Source organism: Chelonia mydas, chromosome 2 (assembly GCF_015237465.2).
Source record: "Chelonia mydas isolate rCheMyd1 chromosome 2, rCheMyd1.pri.v2, whole genome shotgun sequence".
Classification (NCBI taxonomy): Eukaryota; Metazoa; Chordata; order Testudines; family Cheloniidae; genus Chelonia; species Chelonia mydas.
In genome coordinates, this window is record NC_057850.1 from 24410654 (window position 1) to 24422854 (window position 12201).

At 43.0% G+C, this 12201-nt stretch overlaps 1 protein-coding gene across 5 annotated transcripts in view; it reads right to left on the bottom strand.

The window, feature by feature from the left end:
- DEPTOR (DEP domain containing MTOR interacting protein) overlaps positions 1–12201 on the bottom strand; it is a 142435-nt gene that overhangs the window by 14385 nt on the left and 115849 nt on the right. The gene's annotated exons all lie outside the window — the stretch shown is intronic.

Here is a 12201-nt window from a genome sequence, read left to right on the forward strand (position 1 = left end):
GCATAAAACACAGGATTAGCTCTCCAGAGAACTGCAATTCTCTTTCAATCTCTATTGAAGCTTTAAGCTTGCTTAATGTTGTAACAGTGTTCCCAGAAAATGCTTATTAGAAAATGTGGGGCAATTTCCAGTAAAGAAAAATAACTTCATTTATGGAATAACAAATGCGTCCACATTACAATTCCTATGCACCCTATCCTTCAGTCTTTACTCAGGCAAAAATCTCACTGGAGTTTGGAGTAATGGGAGTTTTTTTGTTTTTATAATAAGGACTGTGGGATCAGGCCATTTAAATGTGAAAGTTGACATTTTTCCGCAGGATTGTTTAGAATAAAGTAAGTGATTGCATTTTAAAAGGTAATTTAATTTTTATGGTGCTCCAAACCCAGAGGCCTCTATGACTGAGGGACAAAATTAGTAACTGAAGTAGCTACATAATAAAGTAACTAAAATAAGGTTGGACATTCAACAGCACTGAGCATCAGCTTACCTAGGCTCCAAGTGGAGGCAATGGGAATTTGACCATTGATTACACTGGGAGTGGAGTTAGGCCAACACTTCTGTAAATCCCATGAATAAAGTCACTTAAATCAAATAATTAGAATGGGCAAAATAGACAAAATGAAGAAAGAAAGTCCTGGGGTTAGGTGATCTGAATTCTGTTCTCCACTCTGCAACGGACAGCTTCTGTGACCCTGTGCAAGTCACTGAGCTCCTGTGTGTCCAATTCTTACCATCTATAAAAGGGACTGACCTACCCGATAGGGGTTGTTGTGCCAATTAATTGGTTGGTGTTTGTCAAGTGTTTTGTAACAGGAGTGCAATTTAGAAAGTTGCACATCAAGAAGAGGACAACCAGCTTCAATCCTCAAAGCACATTGTTAGAAAGTAGTAATAATATTCACTAAGCCCAGGAGCCTACAATATTTTTGCATGTTTAATATTATACATATAAGTAATCCCACAGAAGTCAACAGGGTTACTCACATGCATAAAGTTAAGCATGTGTAAGTACTTGGAGAATCAGAGCATAAGAGTCCTGAATGGGAGTCTTCCAAAACCAGATCTGTGGAATAAGGGAAGATAGGGACTACTGCCTTGGAAGACTAATAGAGAATCGGTGTGCATATGAAAACTCACTTTATAACTTAGAGCATGGTCAGCAAAAGTACCAACACGAAACACCAGGAGGTAAAGTAGATCTAGATTCAGGTGCATTGGGAAAGCTTCCTCAGAAACTCACTAATTGTATACTTGGCTTTAAGGACTATTATTATTTATTGTATATGGCACTTTGAGGCCTAACATAGACACTTTATTTATCATTTAAATTAAAAGAGAAATGAAAGTCTGGGTGAAGTACTGCATCACTAATAGAAGAAGAACTGGGAATGCCTTGCTCAAACTCTAATTCTGCACATATGGGTTGATTCCTCAGGGGGCCCCTCCTTTGAAGTGTAGAGAAGTCTCCAAAACTGATGGGATTTAAAGGCAGTCAGGAGCAGAATCGAGCCTGTAATGCGCATAAGTGGTAATAAGCATTTCTAAGTCAAACAGCTGCTCTCCTTGTTTTCACAAACAAAAGTGCAATTGTTTCTGATTGGATATGACTAGCTAAATGGAGCCATAGCTTTAACCCAACATCTTTTCCTAATTATTCATCAATATAGTTAAAGGATGACAGCTTGTATCTTGAACAACGTCAACAAAACACAGTAAGAATTGTGATGCAGGGTTCTATTAAGTAGGTCAAGCTGATCAGAACCCTATATGCTTTGTAAACATTTAAGCCAAGTAACTACAGTATACACAATACTAACAATGACACAATTATGGAGGAAAATAAATCTAAAGAGTTCAAGACATTAACTAAACTGTTCTAGAAGGGGCTAATCCTAACTGGTGCCAAAGTGCTGAGTGCAATGGGAGTTCAAAATATTCAGCGTCTTGAAGGACTGGGCCCGAATTCACTGTTTATTAAACAACGTCCATCCTTAATATTCTTGTTTAATGTTCAACCTTCCTGACACTGTAGAAATCCAGCAAGGGGACAATTTTTAAAATGCAGCCCCATTATTTAAGCAGTCTCTGTTGTCTAGGAGTTATCTGCAGTAGCCCGAGAAAGCTCAAGTGTGTAAGGTCACAGCTGCTCTGTCTGGCACTAAATCTCACCATTTAATGGGTTGTAGACCATCCTGGAATTTAGAAGTTGTATCAAAACACAAGCACAGCACTGTTTTACACGGCAGCTGAAACCAAGACTGCTTTATCTCTGTCTGAATGGATATAGCTGTAATGGCTCAGAAACAATTAAGAAAAGCAGATACACAAATCCTGGGTCTGTGGATATCTGAGCTATAATGTCATAAAACTCCCCCCTTATTCAGAAAGATTTTTTTAAAACCTACATTTTATTTTAAAAGTGTGACCTGGTTTAAAATAAAACAACCCTAACTAAGAGCTAGCAGATACTTTTTTGAAATGTGTTTGCAGCTGATATCAAAAGATGGTAAAGTATAGACACAAGTATAGTATGTTCATTGTTCCCCAGAGATGTTTTAGAAAACAGACACACAAACACTGGGTTAAATTCTAATGTCACTTTACACAGTCGTAAACTCAGACTGGGGACCAAAGGGAGGGTCCAAAATCTGAGGGACCAAAATCTGACAAATCATGAAGAATTCATATTTTTGGAATATTTCAGTTCTTATAAGAAAAGTAGGCTGATTTCTTTTATGGACCTATAAAGCTCTCTGTTATAATACTGTCTTTTAAAAAAAATGACACTGTTATCAAAAACATAGTACTCTTTTACATAGTCTTTATGGGTCAGATTCAGATCTGGTGTAGGCAGGTGCAACTCCACTGAATTCAGGTCCCATATGTTTAAGTACAATTGCAAACATGGTATTACGGTGAAATTCAGACTTATGCACAAGGCCAACTCATTCTATTCTGTAGGTTCTTTTACTACCCTCATTATCATAGTACCTGAGTATCTTCCAACTGTGAACTTAGCAACATGACTAACATCTCTCCTGTAGTTCAGGCAAAGGACTAGGAGTCAGGAGATCTTAAACAGACAAAAACTATGTCCCACTTAAGTGCCACTTGAGCCATACTTTGTGGATCCATGAGTCCTGTCTTAGTCCTCTGAACAGGGGTGAATTTTACCCATATAACTTTATGGGCTAACATTTCAGATCCTGAATACTGAGAATAGTACTTCTTTGTCATTTAGCCTGGCCCCCATGCAAGCTTTAGCAAGGCCCATAGACCAAACAGAAAGTGCCGTGCAAAGCTGGCTAAATTTTTTAAAACTAACTTTACATCCAATAATTCAGAGAGAAGCCCAAAGTCTATCAAATCAGATGCAGTCTTTCTCTCCCCCCGACTCTTACCTTCTTCATGATGACTATGCACTCAAAGACATCTGCCTGCAGTTGGGTGAAGATTTTGTAATCATCAAAAACACACCCAAAACAAAGAACAGGGTTTCTGATAAGATATCTTTGAAACAGACCAACCCTTAAACAACCTTATAGGCAAAAGCACAACTAAAGAAACAAAAAAGTAGAAAGGAAGCAAAGGTAGAGAAGCACAAAGAAAAACAGGAAGTTAGAGTGAAATCCTGGCCCCATTGATGTCAATGGGAATTTTGTCATGGACTTCAACAGGGCCAGGATTCACCCTTAATGTCTAGTGGTTTATTAAATAATTATAAAGGTGAATTTGAGTGCTTGCAAAGGATACAAGACTTGCAGCACTGGAAACTGAAAGCCTCTGGGTATCCACAGAACAGCGACATTCCAGGCAGCGATAGTCCAGGGAGTTCACCCAAAATCAAGTGTTGGGAAAAGATCTCTTCACAGAACTCACAGAACCGGAGGATGGTGGCTGGCTTAGAATGCCACCCACTCTGTTCAAATTTGACTGGACTGCAAAGTGGTGGTCACGGGGTGGACAGCCTCAGAGGGAAAGGGAGCGGGCAGTGCATGCCAGAGGGACATAAAGATGTGCCCTCTACCCCATCAGATCTCTGCCTCCTATTGGTCAGTCAGAGGGAGATGGGAGTAATTTGGCTCCTCGCTCGCCCCACCTCAATTTAAACCCTTGCCCTAGTCAACAATGGAGCAAGAGTCTCCAGAAGTTTCCTCACCTTTCCTACCTGTAGTTGTAATACAGGAGCTGTGTTTTCTGCAATCTGTGGGTCTGACAGATTGCCAGTTTTGTGGGTCAAGAGGGAATTGTTTATTGTTGGGGTCAAATCAGCAGAGGCCTGGTGGGTTTTTTCATCTTCCTCACAGCACCATGCAGGTGCGATCAGATTCAATAGGAACAGGACTTGGAGATTAGCTTTAGTGATTTGTATGAATGTTTAGTTTGTCACAACTTGCAGCCCATGTCCAGTGCAGATAAAAGGCCAAAAGGGCCAGCTCCCAGAAGTAAAGAGACATGGGACTTTTACTGGAGGACGCTGGGCCTATGGAGAGAAAGGGAGATCCAGAGTCTTAGCAGACTGAGGTCCAGCTTTATTACCCTCTGTTTCCCTCACAGGGGTGCAGGAGAGGGCGAAGATTCTGTCCTCAATCACCCGCGTCTCCTAATCAAAGGGCCAGTTGGCTTCCAAAGTGTAACCCAGGTTACCTAACTCCAGTGAATATTCAGCAGCTGTGCAACTGCTGCTCTGCCAAGCATGTGTCCCTTTTAAAGCCAGTCTCTGCAAAACTGACTCTTTACTGTGCTCTGGAGTTAGGAAATCCAGAGTGCACTGAAGAATGTAGCACAACTCAGGGGGACATAAGCAAACTTTGGTGAACCAGGAGTTTACATTTATCAGAGTGTGCACTGTACAAAGTTCCACACAATGGACGCCAATCCTTCCTCCCTGTTCTGGAGGGGCCGTTTCTCGAGCACAGGCAAGGTATTTCAGTCTCCATTGCCCCCATTTGCATGAAGATCTGTGCAGCTATGATGTAGTTACCCCTCCACAGGGAACTAGAGATCAGTTAATCATCTCACAAGGCCGAGTCAATTTGTTCTAATGCTTCAGATTTATGCGCATGTATCGTCTGTATGTACAGAGCTTTGAGATCAAGAGAGCTAAGTTTCATTATGGGGAGAGTGACTGGCCCAAAGTCACCCAGTGAATCAGTGGCCAAGGCAGGAACTGAATCCCAGTCTCCTAACGCCACATCCCATGTCGTATCAACCCAGCCACAATGCTGTCTCCTCCACTCAGTGCCAAGTTGGGTCGATTCAACCAGCTATTCAGCAATGAAACCTTGCATCTTGTTACCATGCACCTAAAAGAGGCAGTTCCCTGCCACTCAGAAACATATGACATTTTCAAATCACACCCCAGACCTCAAAGATTCTGCCACAAAAGAATGAAAGAGAAATTGTAGCCGCAAGGTAAAGATATCGGCAAGGGCGTTGAATCCCAAAGGGGAATAGCTAATAACTAGGAGGAAGAAGGGTGGCTCAGGAAATATTGCAGGATTTAAATAAACCTAAAGATCGTTTGCTAATGTTATAGATGGTCACCGCCCAAGGAACTTGCTGGTTATACTCATTGTACTCTAGAGTGATGGCAAAAGAAAGCTTTGGCAAAGCTGATCTGCATTTAGCAGGCAGACTAAGGTTTGGAAGTGACGTAGGATGTAGACCCAACTCCTAGGTCAGATTTTCCATCACAGACTTCTTTATTAAGAGAATTAAGAGAATTTTTGTTTTTCACTATGATTTTTCTTTGCTTGTTTGTTTGAAGATGAAAAAGTGATCTTCTTAGGGAGTCAACTGTGTTTACTAACAATCACAAACAACAGAAACATTTCCTGAAATTACTAAAACACAGCAGGATTGGACTCCAAAATGAATAGCAGCAAAATTAGACATCTAGTGCCTGATTCAGCTCCTGTTGCAGTCAACAGCAAAATGTCCATAATTTAAATGGTATACAATCCACTGCTTAATTCCCTATTTGAGCAGAGGAACCACATTACTTCTATAAATTAGCATCAGAAGTATTTCTGTGTCAAAAAATGGGCATAGGAATTACTTTAAAATCCAAATATCAGAAGTTACTATATTGCCATTAGTAGAAGGTTTAAATGAGCCCTTTTTGCTTCTTTATACAGTATAAATGCAGGAAATTTTTATTTTCTCAAAAAAGCTTTTTTTTGTTCTAAATCAGTGATCACCAACCCGTAGATCGCGATTGACCAGTTGATCCTGGAGACTCTCCCAGTCTATTGTGATCTTCGGTTGTGGCAGTGCCATGCCACTCCCAGAAGTAGCCAACGCGGCCCTGTGGGGGTGGGGAGGAGCAGGGGTACCCGCATGCTGCTCCTGCCTGCAAGCACTGCCCCTGCAGCTCCCATTGGCCGGGACCGGGGAGCTGTGGCCAATGGGAGCTGCGGGGGTGGTGCCTGCAGAGGGGCAGCACGTGGAGTCACATGCCCCCTGCCCCCAGGGGCTGCAGGGGCGCGTTGGCCCCTTCCAGGAGCGGCATGGTCATGTGGTGCAGGGAGCCTGCCTTAGCCCTGCTGCACCACCGATCAGGAGCCGCCCAAGGTATGTGCCCCCCCCAGTGGGAGCCCGCACCCCAACCCCCAGCCCTGAGCCCCCTCCCGGAGCCAGCACCCCATACCCTCTCCTGCATCCCAACCCCCTGCCCCAGCCCTGACCCCCCTCCCAGAGCCAGCACCCCTTCCCCTCTCCTGCACCCCAACACTCTGACCCAGCCCAGAGCCCCCTCCTGCACCCATACTCCCTCCCAGAGCCCACACCCCCCACTCCCTCCTACACCCCAACCCCCTACCCCAGCCCAGTGAAAGTGAGGGAGGGTGGGGGAGAGCGAGCGACCGGGGGAGGGGGAAGCAGGGCAGGGCCTTGGGGAAGGGGCGGGGTAGATCCTGACTTGCCCTTAAATTCAAAAAGTGATCTTGGGCATAAAAAGGTTGGAGACCACTGCTCTAAATTAAGATCTTAAAGATCTGCTCTGGAAGATTCTACGGTGGCTGAAAAAAACCTACAGCTGTCTCTATAACGGCAAAAATGGGGCCTGTAGCTCACCACTGATATGTACCAGCTTTACAGCCATGAAAGTTGTAGTGTAGATAAATATCTGGCATATTTTTTTACCTGTGTGGTTGGAGAAATGGTGGCAGCAAATCCTGAACCTGCCTGAGCACTGTTGGTGCCCTGCAGCTTCCAATGGTTCTACCATCGGTGAGGCTGCCCAGCTGCGTACTGGTGATCAATGTTGAGTCCCATGTTTGCTCGTGCAGAAGCAGCCCTTGTGAAGTGATGGGATGACAGGAGTCCAGAGAGTGAAAGCTGCACAGTGTTAGTCAGACGGTTTAACACCCCACGCTTTTTGTTTATGCCTATTTGACATCAATGACTAATGAACATTTTGGGGAAATTATGTATTTCATAGGTTTCAACATCGTCAGCCTTTCAAGTAAGCTGTGAAACCTGCGAATACAGAAAATACTCCAGCAAATCAGGGGAGACCAGAACTGACACTACTGATGTTTCAAAAGTGATAAACAAGCATGAAACTCGCCCCCTGAACATGTTTCAAGCCTTCTTTATACTTCATTAAGGGTAAAAGCCTCATTTTTAAAAAATCCCTTGTGGGTTACTGTTACAGGATGTGCTAGCCCTTTAAGATCCAGTTCCACCTGAGCCTAGTTTTCTCCTCTGTCATGGGGTTTGGAGGTTAGAGATAATATGATCAAGAATGAGCCAGGCGGTTGTGGGATGACTATCTAAGAGGCAGCCTGCACTCAGTGTAGAGAGAGACTCACCAGGACTAGGAGGTGCTAGGGAGTGCTGAGGAGCACTCTGCTCAAGAGAGCTGAGGCAGGACCTGGGAGAGGTCCTTCACAGTTGCCAAGATGGTAACTCAGGAGCAGAGCCTGTTAGAGACTTTGCTAAAGAGGCTGGATGAAGGCCTAGAAGAAGCAGACCATGTAGGAAGCTGTCCAGGGGAAAGTGAAGCAGGGGTGTTGAGTGAAAGGACAGTGACTGGGGGTCCCGGTTTAGGGACCCTGGGCTGGAATCCAGAGTGGAGGAAGGGTTTGTGCTCCTCCTACAGCTCCAAATGGCAGTGGTGGGTATAAAATCCTGCACTGAGGGAAAAAGGGTGATTGACCCCTGAGAAAGAGACCCTTGAGTGGTACCACCTGAACTCTTTAGAGCCTGAGAGGGTAGACAGGTACTTGTTTAGGCCAACTTTATTTGCCCCGGAACAGGAGGTCTTGCAACTTAATTTTAGGGCCATGTCACCCACAATGCGCCAAGATACTCTACTAGTAAGCATTGACTGCGGACCTGTAGGGAAATGGGTCACAAAGTGGGAAAGTCAAAACATGATGCCACACCCACATAAGGCAGGCATGGCAACTGTTAAGTGAGTATTGTTAAGTGAGTGTTGGAGAGCAAATAGCCACTGATCCATTTTACATGTTGCTTATAGCATAGCAGAGGTATCCACTGAGGTTTGAAACACTTCAAACTATCCTCGAAGCATCATGATGCTAACTAACACCAAACTGCCTGAAAGCAATTTTTGTCTGTTTTTTTAAAGATATATTTCCACTAAGAAAAAATAAATAAAGGAAAACGTACCCTGATACTACAACTTGCTCTCGTTCAGCATGGGTCACAGGACATTCAAAGCTAAAATATAATTCTGTTCTCTGATCATCCACCTGAGTCTCTGCTGCAGAATGTAGCTTATAAATCCTCTGCATCCCTGCCATACCTAGCCACACCTAGTTGGATAAGTGAAGGATAGAGTTGCAGTTTCAATTTGAAAATTTCTTCCTTTTGTTAATTTAAGTCAAAACCAAACTGGACATTACTGTAGAACAGGTTTTATGGTAAAAATTTTCAAACCTGGGTCACTGAATTTAGACTCCTAAGGCCATATTTAGACACCTATGTATAAAAAGTCCTGATCTTTCAGAAGAGCTGAGCACCCACAAACCCAGTGAAGTAGATGAGACCAGCAGGTGCTGAGCACCTGAAAACTGGGCCTCTTATATTTAGTTGTTATGTTTAAAAATTGAGGACACATATATATTCCAACCATAACACTAACCACACTGTTATTACATATATTTATCTCTGCCCCCTCCACATAGCCTGTGTTTAAGAACATAGCTACCATGTGCCATGTAACTCATTTGTCACCAACTTTTTTAATTGTTCACCCTTCCTAAATAAAGGCATTTCTGAATTCACTCTCTGTCTAATGTAATTATCAAATTCAGCAGCCAGCTGGTCACACAATCCTATTAAAATATCAGTAGGCTTCAGTGTTTTCAGGTAGTAATTGGAAACAGATGGGCAGCTCATGTCATTGGTGTTTTTATATAATCAGTAACATTTCTGTATAAGATGGGAATTCTAGGAGTGAACTGCATCTGCTTCAGCAGCCCAATATGTGATTACACTACGTAAATATTTATCCATGGTCTCTTTCATTCAGTCACTTGGTCCTCAATCCTCTAAAATAGGCAGAGCGTCCTTTCGACACGCTCAGTTCCCTTTGCAGTCATCTCACAAGAGCCATTTAACACCTTGCAGGATCAGGGTCTGAGGGCCAAATACTAAGAGTTGTTATGTACCCTCAAAGGCCACTGAAATCAGCGGAAGCCGTGGTTTCGCAGTCGCTCTAAGGATGTGGCCTTTACTCTGCAATGGAATCATTTCAGAACTCAGATCTCAAGTAGTCATCTGTGAATGTAAAACAACTTGCTGCAGGAAGAGACTTATGAGGCTGACTGCCTACCTCTGCCGTTAAAGATCACACGGAAAGCAGAACTTATGGAGACAGACCTGATGGTATTGAGAGAGCCCTGTATCATAATCCCCAAGCAGTGCTCAAAGCAGCAGGGGTATAAGTGCTTATACCACATCCCAAATCTCACTACTACCATCTGAAAGTCAGGGAAGGGGGAATTGAAGTATGCTTTCATGTTTAATGGCAGTGGTTCTCAAACTTTTGTACTGGTGACCCCTTTCACATAGCAAGCCTCTTTTTTAAAACACTTTTTTAATATATTTACCACCATTATAAATGCTGGAGGCAAAGCGGGGTTTAGGGTGGAGGCTGACAGCTCGTGACCCCCCCATGTAAATAACCTCGCAACCTCTTTCGGGGTCCCGACCAGTAGCGTAGCTAGGGGGGGAGCGGGGCAGCGGCCGCTCCCCCGCCGAGCAGAAGTGGTGCCTTTTTAAGTCCTTGGTGCCTTTTCAATTTTTACTCACCCGGTGGTGCTCCGGGTCTTTGGTGGCGGGCCGGGGGAGCGGAGATAAGAAAAGGCGCCACCCCCGGTACTCACTCACTCGCTCTGGTCTTCGGCAGTATTGCGGTGGCGGGGAGGACTCCCGACCCCCAGTTTGAGAACCCCTGTTTTATGGGGTGGAAAGAATTGGGTGGCATTGCTATCAAATTATGTAATATTAAACTCTTAGGTATAAACCTATAAATATTCATTTGCTGGTTATTATTCTGGGGCCTCAGGTGTATACTCCATATTTTAACAATGATCTTTGTCCCCCTCCCAGACTTAGTGCTATGTGCTAAATTCCCCAAACAGGGCAGAGGGACAATCAGCAAATTAGTAATAAAAAATGTACCTTTTTTAAAATCTCACTTGCAGGTCCTAAAGAGCAGACCTGCATTGAACACTAGTTTCTACTAGTTGTATTTCCCATCGTGCACTCTGGTGGCTATGTCTGTTCCACCATTAAAGAGAGCTGCCTACCGAATAAATCAAGTGGCTTTATCAGCCAAGACTGCATAAGGCATAGTTCCAAAAATCAACTCTTCTACAAGTGACATGCTGAGTCTGGGCTTTTCTTCAAATTCTTGCCCTTTTTATCATAGACCGTTTTCCTGTTATGGTAAAGTGCTCAGAGCAATACTGGCAGACAAAGCTTCTTACACCAGAACAGAGCTTCACTGCCAGCAGTTATTATGCCTAAGGTTCTATTTGAAACATGCCTGCCTCTGTGCTTCTAAAAAGGGGAAAGATTTACTTTGGGGGCATGCATACATTCAAATGTATTGTCACATACTTTCTTTAAAAGTTTTGAAGAGTTTTGAAAATAGAGAGATTAAGTAAACAGACCACGCTTTTCAAAAGTGGTGACTCAAATTAAATACCTAATTCCAGGGGAGTCTAGCACCCACATTTCATTAGGAGTGGCAAGTGCTCACTACTTCTGAAAATCAAGCCACCTATATTAGGTGCCTACTTTTTAAAAAGTTTGATCATAATGTTTAAAGTGCAACTCTACTCTGAAAAGGGACGCTATAAAATAGCGCCATTGAACTTATCAGATCTGCGGTGTGCGTGAGTGTTCAGAGCAATTTCTGCTGATTTTAGTGACTAAAATGAGTTTTTACTGTTTACTTCTATGAGTGCTGTGGAATTAAGAGTGTGCTGCATTCTATTCCTTCCTGTATGTCAAACTGTTTATTAAGCTCCCACTGACAGCAACTGCGATACATGTGCATCATTGAGGACATAAATGGAAGACAATGAAGTTACATGAGTGTACCTGAAGGCATAATTTGGCCTGTAAAACCTCTATTGCAGTTGATGAAGCATGAAATGGACAGAACCCAGCTTAAGTTTATCATCCCAGAGTGAAGGGATGACACTTTAAAACAAAACCCCACTACGTTTACTGGTGAAATGAGCAAATTAGAGCTGAAGTCATTTAGACAGTAAATATGAAACCCCACAAAGCTATTTTTACAAAGTCACATTTCAGAGTAGAACCACATTATCGTAAATTGGTAAAATGCAGAGAGAATAAAGACTGCTACAAACCACTCGAGTAAACTGCTAGGTTCAGGGTTCCAACCATCAACATGAATAGGAATAAGTCTGAAGTCCTGGAAGTGTAACTCCTTTATACTTTAGGCGGGATTAGCGTTCTAAGATGGCCTATTTGAAGTGATATTGTCAAGATATTTTAAGTCTTTACCTATGTTATTCATAATTGAAGATTATTCAAAGTGACAGAATTTAGAAAAAACAATTAATTTTTCACCAGGTATGCTGTTTTTTTACACTTTGCACTTGACTCAGGTTGGACATTGGAGCAAGACAGCGGTCAGTTTTCCCTTCCAGTTCTTACACATATGGGCACAATGAAGTTGCTTTT